General features: G+C 53.4%; 1 protein-coding gene across 1 annotated transcript in view; it reads left to right on the top strand.

Annotated features, from left to right (window-relative positions):
- Positions 1-7,237: 7,237 nt before the first annotated feature.
- The window catches only part of CNTFR (ciliary neurotrophic factor receptor), a 37,523-nt gene continuing 28,881 nt past the window's right edge, over positions 7,238-15,879 (top strand). Inside the window, exons 1-2 of the mRNA XM_024560082.4 lie at positions 7,238-7,407; positions 15,170-15,279. The gene's annotated coding sequence lies outside the window, so the exon portion shown is untranslated. The remainder of the gene's footprint in view (positions 7,408-15,169; positions 15,280-15,879) is intronic.

Consider the following 15,879-nt stretch of genomic DNA (forward strand, 5'->3'; position numbering starts at 1 on the left):
ATGCTCACATATTTTGGTTAGTATACATCTTCCCTGACTAGAATGTGAGTCCCATGAGAGCAGGGGATTAAAAAAAAATTTTTTTTAGGCTGATAGTAAACAGTAAAGTGCACAAACCTTAAGTGCACAGCTCAAGTTTCGACATATCTGTGTACACTCGTGGACCTCCCCCACCCAGCAAAGGTAACTGCAATTCTAAGTTCTATCACCATAAATGAGTTTCCCTGTTTTTGACCTTAATATAAATGAAATCGCTCAATATGTATTCTTTTATGTCCAGTTCTTTTTTGGTCTTTGCTCAACATTTTGTCTGTGAGCTTTATCTATTTTTGTTGTGTGTAGCTATAGTTGATTTTTCTCCATTGCTGTTACTGCATCACAATTTATTCATTCATTTGGGTTGTTTCCAGTTTGAGACTATTATGAATAAAACTGCTATGAATGTTCTTGGTGAACTCTACAATAATTTCTTTTTAAAAACTATTTTATTTATTTTATTTTTAGAAAGAAGGGAAGAAAGAGAGAAACATCCCTCGGTTGCCTCTCACATGACCCAAACTGGGGAACTGGCCCGCAACCCAAGCATGTGCCCTGACCAGGAGTCGAACCAGTGACCTTTCAGTTTGCAAGCCAGTGCTCATTCCACTGAGCCACATCAGCCAGGGCTACTAATTTTGGGGGGGTATATATCTAAGAGTGGAATCGCTGGGTCATAGGGTAATACATATGTTCATCTTAGCAGCTCCTTTTTAAAAAAGATTTTATTTATTTCTTTATTTTTAGAAAGAAGGGAAGAAAGAGAGAAACATCCATCAGTTGCCTCTCACATGACCCAAACTGGGGAACTGGCCCGCAACGCAAGCATGTGCCCTGACCAGGAGTCGAACCAGTGACCTTTCAGTTTGCAGGCCAGTGCTCAATCCACTGAGCCACACCAGCCAGGGCTACTAATTTTGGGGGGGGTATATATCTAAGAGTGGAATTGCAGGGTCATAGGGTAATATATATGTTCATCTTAGCAGGTCCTTTTAAAAAAAGATTTTATTTATTTCTTTATTTTTAGAAAGAGGGGAAGGGAGGGAGAAAGAGAGGGAGAGAAACATTGATGTGAGAAATATCGATCAGTTGTCTCTCATACGTGCCCAAACTGGGGACCGAACCTGCAACCCAGACATGGGTCATAACTGAGAATTGAACCAGGGACCTTGTTCACTTTGTGGGACAATGCCCAACCAACTAAGCCACACTGGCCAGGGCTTCATAGAGAGAGAGGAAGGGAGGAAGGGATAGAGAGCGAGAGACAGAGAGAGAGAGAGAGACAGAGAGGGGAACATTGATTGGTTGCCTTCTCATTTGCAACTCTACCTGGAATCGAACCCACAACCTGGGTATGTGCCCTGACTGGGAATTGAACCTGTGACCTTTCTTTCAGTCTGTGGAAGGATGCTCCAACCAACTGGGCCACACCAGCCAGGGCTCAGCTTAGTAGATCTTGCCAAACAATGTTCCAAAGTGGTTGTACGAATTTACACATGTGAAGTTCTAGATGCTCTGCATTCTTGAAATGGCAGGCGTTTTTGTCTGGTTCACGGCTGTATCCAATCACTTAGATCAATGCCAGGCATATAGTAGGTGCTTGATACATATTTATTGACTGCCTTATGAATGGGGGAGCCATCAGCCTTACTGGGGTCCTTCTCTGGCCCTGGAGCTAATCTGCTGTGTGTCTCTGGGCAGGTGACTCTCCCTCTCTGAGCTATTTCCTTCTCCATAGCATAAGGCGACCGACACTAGGGGCTTTGCCTTCCATTGCCAGCTGGGTGCTGTGAAAGCTGGATACCTACCTGTTCAGTCATTCACTCCATTTGTGTTTATTAAGGTCCTACTATGCACCTGGATGGTGAGGATAGAATCTGTGACATGCTACTTACAGCCTCTTTCAGGTCAGCCAAAACCAGGGTTCACTGTCCATCTTGTCCCCAACTCATCCTCCTGGAGCCTGCCCCACCCTCCTCTGTCCAGCCCTGACCCCAGGGGGAGGGGGTCTGGACCAAGCCTACAGATGGAAAATGTGATTAATAATCAAAAAAACATCCAAGAGGAAGAGACCAGGAAAACAACTTGGGGAAGGCTCCTCGCCCAGGGGAGGGGGGCCTTGCCCTAGGCCTTGGGACAGCTCCGGCCGCCCTCCTGCCGCCCTTTCTGGGAAGCTGCCACAGGAGTGGAATTTTAGCCAAAAATGTAAAAAAAAAAAAAAAAAGGCACCCTAATTATTTATGAAAAAAATATTCCCCCCATGTAAATTATGCTTCCCCTGGGGGCTGCCCCCCACTCTGTTACTTCCCTCCTAGTGATCCCCCTGCTTGGTCAGGCTGAGGGGCCCTGGAGACACTGGGCTGGGGGCAGCGGAGGAATTTCAACATGAAATGTTTTGTTCATTAACAGAGAACATAGGGGGAAATTCCCTTTTTGCCTGGGCCTCGGCAGCCCAGGCAGATACTCAAAAGCTATTATAAAAAAATAGAGTCTGGGCTGCAGAGTGAGGTGGGGGGTTAGGTTGGGGGGTGGGCATGGCCGTTCTCTCCCCTTCTCTTAGACTCCTGACTTTCAGGGGTTTCCTGAACCTTAATCCTTCCTCCATTTGGGGATTTCACTTTCAATGTCTCAGGTTGCCCTCAAACTTCCTTCTTGGAAAAACAGGAGAAACTGGGGTTAGACTAGAGTTAGAACTTCCAAATAAGAAGGAGGGAAGGATGTCAAAGAGAGGAGGGAAGGCCTTGGATCTTTCAAGTAATTTAGAATTCTGAGAGCATACTTTGGGATCCATTGGCAGCAGATCTGAGGGAGGCCTGGAGCAGAAGTGCGATCACCTCTTTCTATCAGGGTGGTTTCAGAGGGCCCCAGTGAGGAGGAAAGAGGAGTCAGCTCCAGGGAATTAGGGGCAATTTCAGGCTGAATACTTTCATTCTCCCATTATGGCTTCAGGCCTCTCCCACTCTCTACCTTTAAGGAATCTTTGCTGTTTTCTGGTGCCAGAGGTTGGAAGGTCAGGGTACACTTAGGCGGAGATCCAGATGACAGGATTCCAGAAGGGGATCTGCAAGAAGGGGGGGTTCTGTGAGTGGGCCTTAGGTGCTGTCCCAGGATGGTGCTGGGAGCTGCTTCAGGATGGGAAGTGAGTCGTCCTGGGGTGGCTTGGCTGGACACTGAGTGTGTGTGTGAGGGGGGTGCTCTGGGCCCCCCTCCCTTGCTCAGCCTAGGGCTGTGTCAGGATCGGGTTTCTCGGCGCCTGGAGCCTCCGCGAGGCCGAGCTGTTCCCGGGCCTCCGCCAAGCCGCCCGGGGCGCTGGCACTGCGTGAGGAAGCTGGGGGGTTGAGGGGGAGGGAGGGGGGACTGCAAGGGCTTTTACGTAACTGCCTCCCGGAGCCCGCCCCGCCCCGCCAAATCCCAGTGAGGGACTCTGAGTGATTGAGTGTGTGACTCTGAGTGTGCCTGTGTGACATGCGGTGTGACTGAATCTAGATGTGGGTATTGAGTATAAGTGTGATTCGGGGAGTTCCGCCCTTCTGGGACCTCTAGTTCCCAGTTCCGAGCAGGGGACCCTGACTCCCACTGGGCTACATAAAGATTAAATATAGGCGTCTGACTCTTTGAGACTGGGTGTGCGACTTTACCTGATGATGTGTTTGACATTTGTAGGGAAAACGCAGCCTGTGTGTACTTGTAACTTTATGTGTCCAATGGCGGACTTTTCTGATGGTACAGCAGGTTAGAAATAAGCACTGTTTCAGAAGGAGCAATGGAAAAGATAGACTACGGGAGGTGGAGCGTGGAGCATGGAGCAGGGGCTTGCACATCAGTAGGAATAGTGAAGGGTCCTTGCTACGCAAAGGCTTGGTATGGCACAGTTGACTCCTGAGGGTGGGGGATGAGAGATGGTGCAGATTTAGGTCACCTGCCAGGGTGAAGGAGGGTGGAGCCAAAAGTCCTGCCTGCCACAGAGCCCCTTTTTAATGGTGGGCATAAAACTCCAGGGACACAAAGTCAAGGAGAACTTTCCCCAATTTCCCAAGACCTTTAAGGGTTATCAAATCTGGGCTCCTCATTACTTGCAGTGCACCAGAGCTCCCAACTGGGGGCGTTATTTCTTGCTGCCTCTTATGGGAGAGGCATGGTGAAGATGGGATGGGAATGGCGGGAGGGTGTCAGGGAACCGGGGTTTGGCTTAAGGATAAGTGCGCCATAAGAGAAGCGGACTGGTGCAAAGATGGGGAGACCCGGGATAGGGGCGCCTAATAAAGATTTTAAGCCCCGTCTAAGAAGCCTGGCTTTGTCCTCAAGGCAGTGAGGTCCGGGAGTGTTCAACACCAAGACTTAGGAAGCTCAGAAGCTCGTGTGTAGATAAGGCATTGAAGGTAGCAGGAGCGGAAACCCACGAGTAATCTGTTACCCAGTTCAGGTGGAAGGAGCATCGGTTTTGGGCCAGACGCTGGCCACAGCAGGGAGAGCGGGCCGCACCCTGGTTGTTTCGTAGGCGGGCGGCGCCTTGGTGCAGGAGTCGCCGCCAGAGGAGGACCGCGCGTCCCGCATTGCCCGCCAGGTGTCGCTGCGGCCCCGGGGAAGCGGGCGCCGTTGCAGGCGCCGGGTGCTGCGCTGGGAGGAATTGCTGCTGGACAGACGCCGGGATTCCGTCCGACGTGCGCCTCTTGTCCTCGCGAATTCTCTGACACATCTACGTGTCGGGCTCCCAGTCCCCGGTTGCTCCGCGCGGGCCCTGCCCCGGCACCCGCGGATTTGGGCACTGCCGACGGCAGCCCCCGCGTCCCCAGGCGGAGACGGAACTCACCACTACTCTCAACCTGGCAGAAAGAGGCTTTGTCCCGGACGCTGGAGGATCCCGAGGTCAAGTCATTACACCAGTGACCACCTGATCGAGAGACGCCTGCTCTCCCTGCAGAAGAGGAGCAGCCCCCTGAGCACATAGTCACGCCCCAGGCCCAGTTTTGGTGCAGGGGGAGGGGCAATTTCTGACCCCCAAATATATCTTTGCTCCCGCCCCTGGTCCTTCTTAGTATTTACCATCTGGTCCTGGTCTGCAGCCCAGGGAACCCGGAGAGGCCGACTAGGGGACACCTACGGTGGGTGGGGGTGGGTTGGTCTCAGCTGGGCGCCACTATTTCGCTGTGTCCTTAAACCCCAGCCAGCCCTCTCTGAGCCTCAGCCCCACTGACTCCCGCCGTTCTGCGGCCAAGGAAGTCAAAGTGAAAAGCCCGGACATGGCGGAAAGGTTTTCCCTCTGCAATGGGCTTCCCTGAGGCATTTGTTGGGAAAGGGCCCGGCGCTCTGGAGAGCCTACTGGGGAAGGGTGTGAGGAAAGGGCGAGATACTTCCTTTCCCTCTCCCGCCCCCAGCCCTGAAGCAGCTCCCTGGAGGTGTGAGGCTCAGGGATTATGGGTCAAAGGTCAGGTGAAAAAATCCGTGGGGTGGAGATGGGAGTGGGCCACTAGTACTCCACCTCTGGTATTCACCCTTTCTGTTGACTTTTTGTGGGACCTCAGCAGTTGTTGGCTTGTCCAACCTTAATCTCCCCAATGTTGTAACTAGACAGAGGGCGGGGCGGGGCGGAGGAGCCTGAGCCAGAGAAGTGAGCCTCCCCTAGGAGGCCCAAACTGGGAACGGAAAGCTGGAGGAGTGAACCTCCTGCTTCGAACTCTCCTGTGGGTCCAGGCATAGAGGGCGCTCCCTCCCCTTAATCCCAGTGGAGATTTTTCCCCAGGCCAGGTGTCTAGGGGGTGAGGAAGGACAGGGTAGTTGTGAAACCAGAAAAGTCGGAGTTCCTGCTGCCTGTCACTACCAGAACCAATAAATAGAGACAAGGATTGAACTTCCATGGCTGCTTTATTCAGATGGCTGGCAATCTGAGAAGACAGTTGGGTTATGTACCCTAGAAGACCATCTTACATTCCATCTCAAGATGACCTCTTTTTATGAGAACAGAAGTGTAGGTAAGGGTTTGGAATTCAGGGAATAGGTTAATCTCCGAGGCTAAGCAGGGCTGGGCCTGGTTAGTACTTGGATGGGAGATAAAGGCTGCAGTTCCCCAATATTCCTAGCATCCTTTCACCAGTTGACACGTGATTCTTTATCTGTGTTCTGGGCCATCTCTCCCTGGAGCACAATGGCTCAGATACCAATTTCATAGCGTGGCCTCCTGGGGCGCAAAGGTCAAATTGCTTGTGGGTCCTCTGGAGTTAGGGTGGGTCATACCTTCAGTTCCTGGAACAATAGCTTTTTACAGGCATTAATTAGCTTAACTGTTAATTAAGCTTAACTATAACTTAAAACTAAAAATTTTTCCAACTTCTGAATTTCTCCATCAGTTGTGCTGGTGTCACCAAGTATTTAGTGGGAGGTGAGGACCCGGGCTCCTAGCCTCCTCCATTTGGGAGCAAGGGAGCGGAATGCCCCGTTGGGCAAGGGATGTGTGGTATTCCTGGGGGCTGTAGGACTAAGGGAGGGGACAGACGGCTGACTTTCTCTGCGGAAAGTGGGGCCTGGGCGCTCTGGCTTGTGCTCCTCTTACGAAGATGCGGGCATGAGGGCCCCCAGAGTTGGCCCCGGTGTGCCAGGGTGTTTGTACGAGGCAGTCTGGGCCTGAACGTGCGGCAGTGTGTGCAGCAGAGACCTGGCCAAGGCTGAGTGAGAAAGCGAGTGTGAATGAGCGACCCCGGGGGATGGGTGCGCGCCCAGCGGCCCTAGGGGATCTGGCGGAGTGGGTGTGGGTGTGTGTGCGCGCGCGTCTTTGAGACCCGCGGTCGGGGCTGCGCGTGAAGCGCCGGGATCACAACCGTCTGGAGGGCGTTCCGGAGAAAGGGCGAATGTGAGGGGGCCACGCGTGCCAGTGCGGGCAAGTGTGTCAGCGGCGGGAGGGGGGGGTGGGCGCGTGCCAGCTCAAGGCGACTGGGAGGGGGGCTCACAGGCCTGCGGAGGGTGAGTGTGCCCGCGCGAGCGGGCTGCGCGTGCCAAGCGCGGGAGCGGGCCAAGGCGGGGGCGCGCGGGGGGCCGTGGCCAGGAGGGGGTCGTGACGCGCGGCCGCGAAGATTCGGGGAGACAAGGCGCGAGGGGGAGGGGAGCGAGGGCGCGCGCGGCCGAGCGGGCGCCCGCGGTCACATGGGCGAGGGAAGGAGGGAGGGAGCGCGCGAGGGAGGGAGGAGGATGGGGGGGTTAAAGCCGCCGAGCGCGGAGGAGCCGGTGCAGAGCGGGCGGCGGCGGCGGCAGCTCAAGCCGGCGCGGCGCAGGGCTCGGCGGCAGGACCCGGCAGCGGTGCTAGCTTCGCGCTCCGTGCCTCGCTCCCTGCCCAGGGCTATAGAAGGACGAGGCGCGGATCCCCGGCGGTCCGAGGGCGCGGTGAGTACCTCGCGGCGGATCTTGCGCGGCCGGACCCTCAAACCCTCGGGCTGACCGACAGACCCGCGGCCCTCGTGCGCACGGGCAGAGGGAGGGACACGCGTGGGCCCGCAAACGGGTGGGGGACAGGAAAGTTCACAGGAAACTTTGCCCGCAAACTCGGGAGCCGGGGCACAGGAGAAGAAGCCCCCCCACGTCCAGGCAAGCCGGGGGGTTGGGCGTGGTGGTAGTGGGGGCGGACAATAGGCTTGGGGAGGTGGCCGGAGTGGATTGTCCTAGCATCCCTGTTCTCTCTCACCCCTCAGCAGTGCGCGCGGGGTATGGGAAAATTCCGGAGCTGGGGGTCGCAGTGACCCCCGCGCGCCCGGAGGCGGCTTCCTTCTCCGGCAGAGATTTGGACTTAAAAGCGCCCAGGGGTGTGAACGGATGCGTTTGCCAGTGTCTCTGTGTCCGCGTGAATCCCGTGTGTCTGTATGTGTATGTGTATGTGCATGTCTTAGCGTGAGCCTGTCTGTGGTTTCCTCGTGAGTATGCCTGGATGTCTGTCCACATAGTGGGGCTCCTCCCGCGTCTCTTTGTAAGTCCCCAGTGTCCGTGTGGGTACGCTTGTGGTGTATTCCCGTCTCTTTGTGAGTCTGCCCGTGTGAGTCTTCTCCAGGGCGGCTCTGTGGGAGCCGGCTTGGGTGTCCCTGTGTTGTTCTGAGTAGTGTATCTCCCGTGCGTGGGGGCTGGGCCGCGGGGAGGTCACCAGACGGACAGCTCTCCTCCGGCTCCTCTCCTCTCCAGAGCCTCTCCTGCGTCTAGCTCTCGCACAGCTCGCTCCTCGTCCCCCTCCCCCCTTCAGTAGCTTCAGGCGGGCAGGACTATTTCACGCCTTGTTGAAAATTCAGGATTTTCTTTCTCTTTCCGTCTAGTCTCTCTTTGAGAAGCGTCTGTGTGTGTCTTGTGTGGCTGGCAGCTTGTCTGCAACACTGGGTGTGTGCGTCTGTGTGCCTCTTTAGGAGTGTGTCTGTAACATTAGTTGTTTTGCCTATAATGCGTGCTATAATTGTTTGTGTCACTGGGGGTGTTCGTGTGGCTGTAATCAGTGAGGTGGTGGGAGTTCAAAATGCTGGATGTGTTTGTACATGTATAATTGCTGTGCGTCCAGGGGCTCTGAAACACCGAATGCGTTTCTGTGTGTCTAATTCTGGGTGTGTTGGTGTACCACTGCATGTGTGGGGCTGGAGCTTCAACAACTGGATAGTCCCATGGCGGCAGGTTAGTCCTAGGGCTAGCCTGGGCTGGGAGGTGGGGGTGAGGGGCCTGTGTGTCTCCAAAAATTATGCCCCATGTTTCCACTGTCAAAACCCACACAAATCTTCTGGACTGGTTCTTGGGGCTCCTGGTCAGGACTGGTGACTTAAAACTAAGGTTCACACTCCATCAGGGCTAATATCTCACCTGGGACCCTAGCCTTACAAAGACTAGGAGTTTAAAGTTCACATTCAAGACTTCTTGGGGTTCGGAATTCATACTCAGATTCACACTGGGACACTTAAATTCACGTGGGCTCACACTCAGAATTACACCAGGACAATGGGACTCACTCAGATTCATACTTACAGTCTGGGGCTCATATCCAGCTACACACTTCAGTCTTTGAGTTTACACTCAGACCCACACTGGGACCCTACACTCACACTTAGATTCATATTTCTATCTTGACTTAGCTCGTAGACTTACACTGAGACCTGGAGCCCGTGCTCAGAATCTCACTGGAGTTCACAATTGGACTCAATCACACTAAGTAAGACCCTGGAGTTTACTCCATTCACACCTACATCCTGGGGCTCACACTCAGAGTCACATTAAGACTAGGGGCTCACATGCAGACTCCTGGGGAGCCTGGGGCTCACGTTTGAACTCGAGGACTCACATAGGACCCGGGTTCACAGACTCAGGCTTCCATCTTGGAGCTCACACTAAGACTTGAACTAGAACTCTAGTAATGGCACACAGGATTCTCCCTCCACCTGGGATCACTCGGGGACCCAGTGCTCACACTGAGACTTACAAAGGAACCCCAGAGCTCGTATTCGGAATGCCCTTAAGATTAGGGGCTGACGCTTACACTTACTCTGGAACTCTAATGCTAATGTGCGCTGACCTGTATGGGATCCTGGAGCCACGCGATAGTCCTGGGGCTTAGAGTCAGATGCACACTGGGACCTAGGTTCACACTCAAACCTCTGCTTCCGTCCTCAAGTTCCTACTCGGACTGACATCCTGGTGATTGCATTAAACTTGCCCTTCCATCTTGGGGCTTACACTCAGACTTGCACTAGGTCCCTAGTGCTCCCACTCATAGTCATCGCTTCCATGTTGAGGCTTTCATATTCGCATGGGGGCCTTGGGGTTTGCCCAAGTTACACTCTTATCTGGGGCTCAAACATTCAAATGCACGCTAGGACTGTGGTGTTCACACTGTTAGTGGAATTTAGAACTCATATTCAAACACACCCATGCGTTCTTTTGGTTTATGGTATGTGTCAGGGCAGTTGGGGTGAGGAACAGAGACTGCTATAAGACCTGTCCCCTCCAAAGGTGGGGTGGGGAGGGAAGAGGATACATGTGTGGTCACGTCCTCACTTGGGCAGTGGGCTGATGGAGAGGGTGGTGGGAAACACTGATCCAGTTCAACTTTTCTGCCTTTGCTTCCCCAAGGAGACTAGGCTCTTGGCAGGAAGGTCTGAGTAGCTTTTTATTACAGGGGTAATATGTACCCGTAGAGTCTCCCATGTGCCTTGTTTATGCACATTCCCCTGAAACAGGTTTGGTCTATTCCTTCTGTGGTAGAGAGGGTCAGGTGTGGAGAAATAAGACTCATGTTCTCCCAAGACATCACCCCCGTCCCAGTCATCCTTCCAATGGGAGGGTGTGAAGATGGTCTGGTGAGGGGTAGACCCCTGGCTCCTTTGAGGGTTCAGGATGTTGCATCTCTGATTCTAAGGGAGGTTGTGGCCCCTGCGAAGGTAGCTGGCGGAAGAAACCGGATTGGAACCCAGCCTCTCTTTTCTGCCCCAGCTAGAGAGGGGTAGAGGCTAAGTTTTGTTATCGATCACAGTCTCTTGGAATGCCTGTTGAGCCTTTATCCCATCTCCAGGAAATGCCCTGGGTTCTCCTCTCTACTCCTCAGAAGAATAATAGTTCTGGGGGGTGGGAGGGGTGGGGTTGTGTTCTGTGATGTTGCAACCAACCCTAGGACTCCACCTCCTTTGGAGTCACTGTCTGGGCTTTAGATGCCCTCCCACTATGGGACCAGTGGGCGGGGTGCGGGAGGTACACTATTATCCCTTGGGAGCCCAGGAAGTCAGGACCTGGCCCTCAGGCTCTGATGGCTGAGCTGTAACTGCTTCCTGTCCCTGAAGGGGACACATGCTCTCCAGCCCCCCCTATGGGGGTGGGGGGAACTTCGAGGCAAGATGCCCTGCTCTCTGCCTGCCCGCCTTGGGGAGTTGAAGTGTAAATGAATCTGAGACATATGGAGTGGATTTTCTTTGAAATGCAGATGGGTTAAGGGGGGGACCATGTGTGCCTGGTTTGGGGGGGGGTCTCAGTGAGCAAGGAGGCTGAGAAGAGAGAGCTGACCCCTTCTCCAGGCGGACCATGGGACATCAGCTGTGTAAACTCCTGTGGCCCTGGATGACCACACCCACCAGGGCTCCTGGCTTCCTGTGGGGAGGAGCTGAGAAGGCAAGTGTTCCCTCTGGGCCAGGAGCTCTGAGGTCATCACCCCCTTGCTCCTGCAGAGGGCAGAGAGCCCCCAAAGAACATAGCCATGCTGGTTTGGGTGTCACCAGAGCCAAGAGCTCTGGGGGGTGGGGGGGCAAGGGGTGGAAGGAGGAGCTGGGACAGATATGAGGACAGAGTTAGACCCGGCCGCTGTGGGGACGCAGCTCCCAGAAGCTGGGACCAGAGGTGTCGTGGAAGAAACTGAAGTTAGATTGTGGCAGTGCTTCTGGTCAGCACAGGGGCTGAGCCTGGGGTTTAGGAATGGACTGAAGAGTCCTCAGTTCTCCAGGAGGACTGGTTTTTCCAGATGGGGGCAGTCTGTTTGCCCACCATACACTATACTTTTCCCTTATAACACTCAGCAAGTTTGCATAGTACTTGCCCATGAACTCTGTGGGAGACCCAGGGACTGGGTCTGCTTCACTCCCCACGGTACACTGCCCCTGGCACAGACTGATACACAGTAGGAGGGCAGTGTTGATTAAACAGTTCATCTTTTTCTCTCCCATCAGACTGAGTGCTCCTCATGGGCAGAACCATCATCCCAACTCCCAGCGTAGTGCCTGAGAGGGGTTAGATGCTCAGTATATCTTGAGGAATGAATCATTGAGTGGGGACTTCCTGGAGTTTGTGGCTCAAGACCCAACATCCTCTGTTGTACACCCCTATTTGGCTTGAAGGATCCCAGAATAGTTTGCAGGCTAGACTAAAGGAAGGACTTCCCTGTACTTAGGGATAGAGAGCAGAGGATAGGCAGCTTCTTCCTGGAAAAGGTCTGGACTAGGGGAGACTGGGATAGGGCAATGACCTTGATTCTGTGGCAGAGGTCGGAGGTCACCTCTGTCCTTTCTCCAGCTTCAGGATTTTTCAAAAGGTGGTTAAATCCTCTCCCCACGCTGTTGTGAGAGTGTCCCTTTGTCTAGGTCTAGGTCTGGGTTTCTTAGACCGTAGCTGAGACAATGGACCCCATCTCTGAGCCTCTGAGGCTGGGCTCTGAGGTTGTGAAGCTGTTGTGGGTACCACGGACTGTCTGTATCGGTTATTAACGGAGGCTATCTGAGAACACAGGGTTCGGATCCTAAAAATACCCTGTCCAGCCAGAGCCTAGGAGTTGCCAGTGTTGGTTGGTGTCGCAGTGGCTGCGTATTGATCAGAGAGACACAGAGCCAGGAGATACTGGGAGAGCGTGGGGAAACTGAGGCAGCATGGCCAGGAGATGCACAGAAGACAGGACCTTTGTTTTCTATAGAACAAAGATTTATAAAATCAGTAGTGTCAATTAGTGAAATTATAGTATGGCGACATTTAGGGTAGTCTGTTATCTTACACTGCAAAGAACTTCCTTCTGAGATGTATCAGGAGATATATCTGATATCAGACATAAAAACTTAGTCAGTAATAACTGTTTCAAGTCCAGCTTCAGGATGTTCCAAAATAAGTGTGTGGCGCTAGACTTTTCTGAGCCACTGCCCACATCCCTACTTCCCAGAGCCCTTCCTAGGAGTCCCAAGTCCCAAGGAGGTTCTTGCACACCCACCAGAACTCTGACCCCCAGGCCTCTGTGTAGCCCCTCTCCCTAGGAGAAGGGAGCTAGCTGCACCGTGGTCTCCCAAAGGTAGAAAGAGCCGGGCCACTGAAGTCAGATGCCGTGTGACCTTGACCTGTGAGCTGACCTACCTGGGCCCCTCCGTGAAATCACAGGATGGGGGCTGCCGGGCCTTGGCCCAGGCCAGAGAAAAGGCGGTTTTGGCACCCATCCAGGCCCCTGACGTCAATGACTCCAAATAATGGAATCAATATTGGGGGCGGGGTGGGGGTGCAAGCGTGAACCAGGCCCCAGCGATTAGAAACAGATCAGCACAAACCCGCAGCTGATTCTGATAGAGCTGCCTTGGAGAGCCAGGGTGGGAGGCCTGGAAGGAGGTGGATCTTCGTGGGGAGCAGGGGCTCAGGAATGGGAAGCACAGCCCCTGATTGTCCCCCGAGTGTCCAGAGCGTGCGGGTATACAAGTGGGGCTGCCTGGGTCAGAATGATAGGGTAGGGACCCCTGTCCTGGTCACTTTCTCCTTTGAGCCTGTGGGGTTCCAAGGCTGAGGGAAGTTCGTGAACGGAGACTTCATCCAGTCTTTGAGTGGTAAAGAGTGGGCAAGGGCAGTTCAGAGTTCATCTCTCTGCATCCCACACTGAGGTCCCTAGGCTGGATTGTACTAAGGGTCACAGGTTGCACCGAGGGGACAGAGAGAGTTGTGAGTGAGACCTGAGGGAAATGACCTTTTGCTTGGAGGCAGAAGGCATTAATCTAAGATTGGGAGATGGATATTCCCCCTCAGATTGGGAGTTTGGCCTCCTCTATCAGCTCGTGTACTTTCAGCCTCCTAGAAGGCAGCAGGTGAGGATGGAGGGGGCCATGGGGTCCATAGGGGGCTGGCCTGGCGGCAGCTGACAAAAAACAGGAAGAAGGGCTGGGGGAGAGGCTGTAATTACGGGGCATTTATTATTAATCAGATGAAATTGCTGGAAGCAGCTGGTGTAATCTGCATGGCGATACAGACTGCGTGCCCCCCCCCAACATGCACACACCACACACACAGCCTGTGCCTTGTTTGCTTTCACAGATTTTTTTCTTGTGAAGGTTGGATGGCTGGCTCTGTTTGTGTCTCTGTGTCTGTGTATGTTGGTGTGTATTGGTCTGCGTTTTTCATGTCCACCTGTCCCCCGCTCTCCCTCTATTGTCTTTTCTTCCAGCTCTGTCATTCTTTGGCCTGATGTGTGCCTCTGTCTCTGTCTTCCTCTCTGCCTCCCTGTCTTTGGGTTTATCTCTTGGTGTGTCTGTATCTGTTACCACCAGCCAGCTTATCTCTAACACCTTGTTTTAGTTTCTGGCCATCTCTCCCTAGTTGGTGGTTACTCTGCCTCTCTGGGTGGAGTTGGATGACATGGAGTTCCTTTCTCATGGGTATGTGTTTAGGCACCTGATCATACCTTTGGGACCAGTTTTTGGGAAAGAGGGACATATGGACCCTGAGGATCTCCTGGGGTCTTGCAGAAGGCAAGGGCTCTGTTAAGGAACTGGAGCTCTTAGAAGCCTTAGGGGCTTTCACGATAGTCCTGAGTACAACGCCAGCTCCCTTAGCAACAGTTGTGTGACTTTGGGCAAGGTGATTTTGTTTTCTGAGCCTCAGTTTCCTCATCTGTAAACAGGATCGCCTCCAAAGGTTGTTCTGATGAATCGGTGCAAAAATGTATGTTATGTACATATCATGGTGTCTGGCTCATCAAGGGTCCTGCAAAGGTATTAGCTGCTACTGTATTATTTTTGGGAAAGGTGCCGTGCAAGTAAGAGAGAAATCTGCAGAGGCAAACTGCTGTAGCAGAAAGGCTTTAGAACTAAGACTCCAATCTACGTTCTGGAACTAATCAGCCTGTGTGGTTTTGGGCAAGTTACTTAACCTTCCCGAATGTCAGTTTTTTCAACTGTCAAATGTGAGTAGTACTAGAACCTACCTCATGGAGAAGTCAGGAAAGTTAAACGGGATCGTGCATATAAAGTGCCTACACAGTCCCTGGCATGTAACAGATGCTCAATAAATCAGAGTGGTGGTGAGGCAGAGGCAGGGAATGGTCACGTGGTGTGTCTCTGTGTGAGTATGCATGTGAAAATATGTGTGATATGGAGGTAATTACGTCCGTGAACTGGTTGTGTGGAGATTTTGGAACGTCTGTGGGTGAGTATCCTATGTGTATCCTATGTGGTGTCAGTCACTGGCTTCTGGCCTCCCTTTGTCCCTGTGGCTCAGAACCTGAAGTCAGGAAGGGGTGCCAGATGGAATTTGGATTATCCTAACTTTTCTTCTTCTAGGTGCTTCTCTGCTGCCTGCCTCCGTCTCTCCTTCTTACAGTGGGGTTGTGAGTATGGAACAGGCTCTGAGTTGGACTAAGGCCTGTGGCTCCTCTGTGACCTCTGGTTTGTGCCCTTTGCTCTTCTAGAATTCAGCCTTGACACATCATCCGCCCCCTTGGTTTCGGAAGTCTCAGGAAGAGTTTGGTCTGGAGGAGGAGGACATTGATGTGCTCGGTGTGCGGCCAGTGGTGAAGAGGTATGTGCTGGGGACCCAGGCCAGGCAGATCCAGCTCAGGGCATCAGGCAGACGTGTGGTGAGTGAAGGCGGGCCTCGGATCCCTCTCTTCTCCTCCCATCTTCTTCCTCCTGATGAAGATGGGGCTTTTCATGCTCTCATAACAGGTCCATAAAGGGGAAGAGACTCACCCATAGTCCCACAGGCGAGAGCGAAGCCCGGTCAGAAAACTGGGTTCCACATGAAGGGACTGAATCCTGGATGTGGGAGTATGTTTCTGTCTCATTGTCTGGCTCCCTCTCTGCCCCCAAAGCATTTCTCTGGCTTGACTGGGGAAGCAGCTGGGTTTGGAGGAGGTGGAATGGGGGGTCAGAAAGTCCAAAATCTTCTGGGGCCAGCCGTAGGGCTGGACCCGACTTTCCCTGCCTTTCATTCAGTCCAGGCAAGGCCCCTGGATTGGCAGCCCGGGGGTGGAGTTGTCCAAGGAATTGAGGCACTGAAGCGGAACGGAAGGGCTTATTGTCCAAAACCCGCCAGAGGCCCACAAAGGCCAGCCGGGCTTTTCATCTCAGCTCCCAAACAGACTGGCCATTTTCCCGGCCCGGGAGTGCTGGGGAATGA

Source organism: Desmodus rotundus, chromosome 1 (assembly GCF_022682495.2).
Source record: "Desmodus rotundus isolate HL8 chromosome 1, HLdesRot8A.1, whole genome shotgun sequence".
Lineage (NCBI taxonomy): Eukaryota > Metazoa > Chordata > Mammalia > Chiroptera > Phyllostomidae > Desmodus > Desmodus rotundus.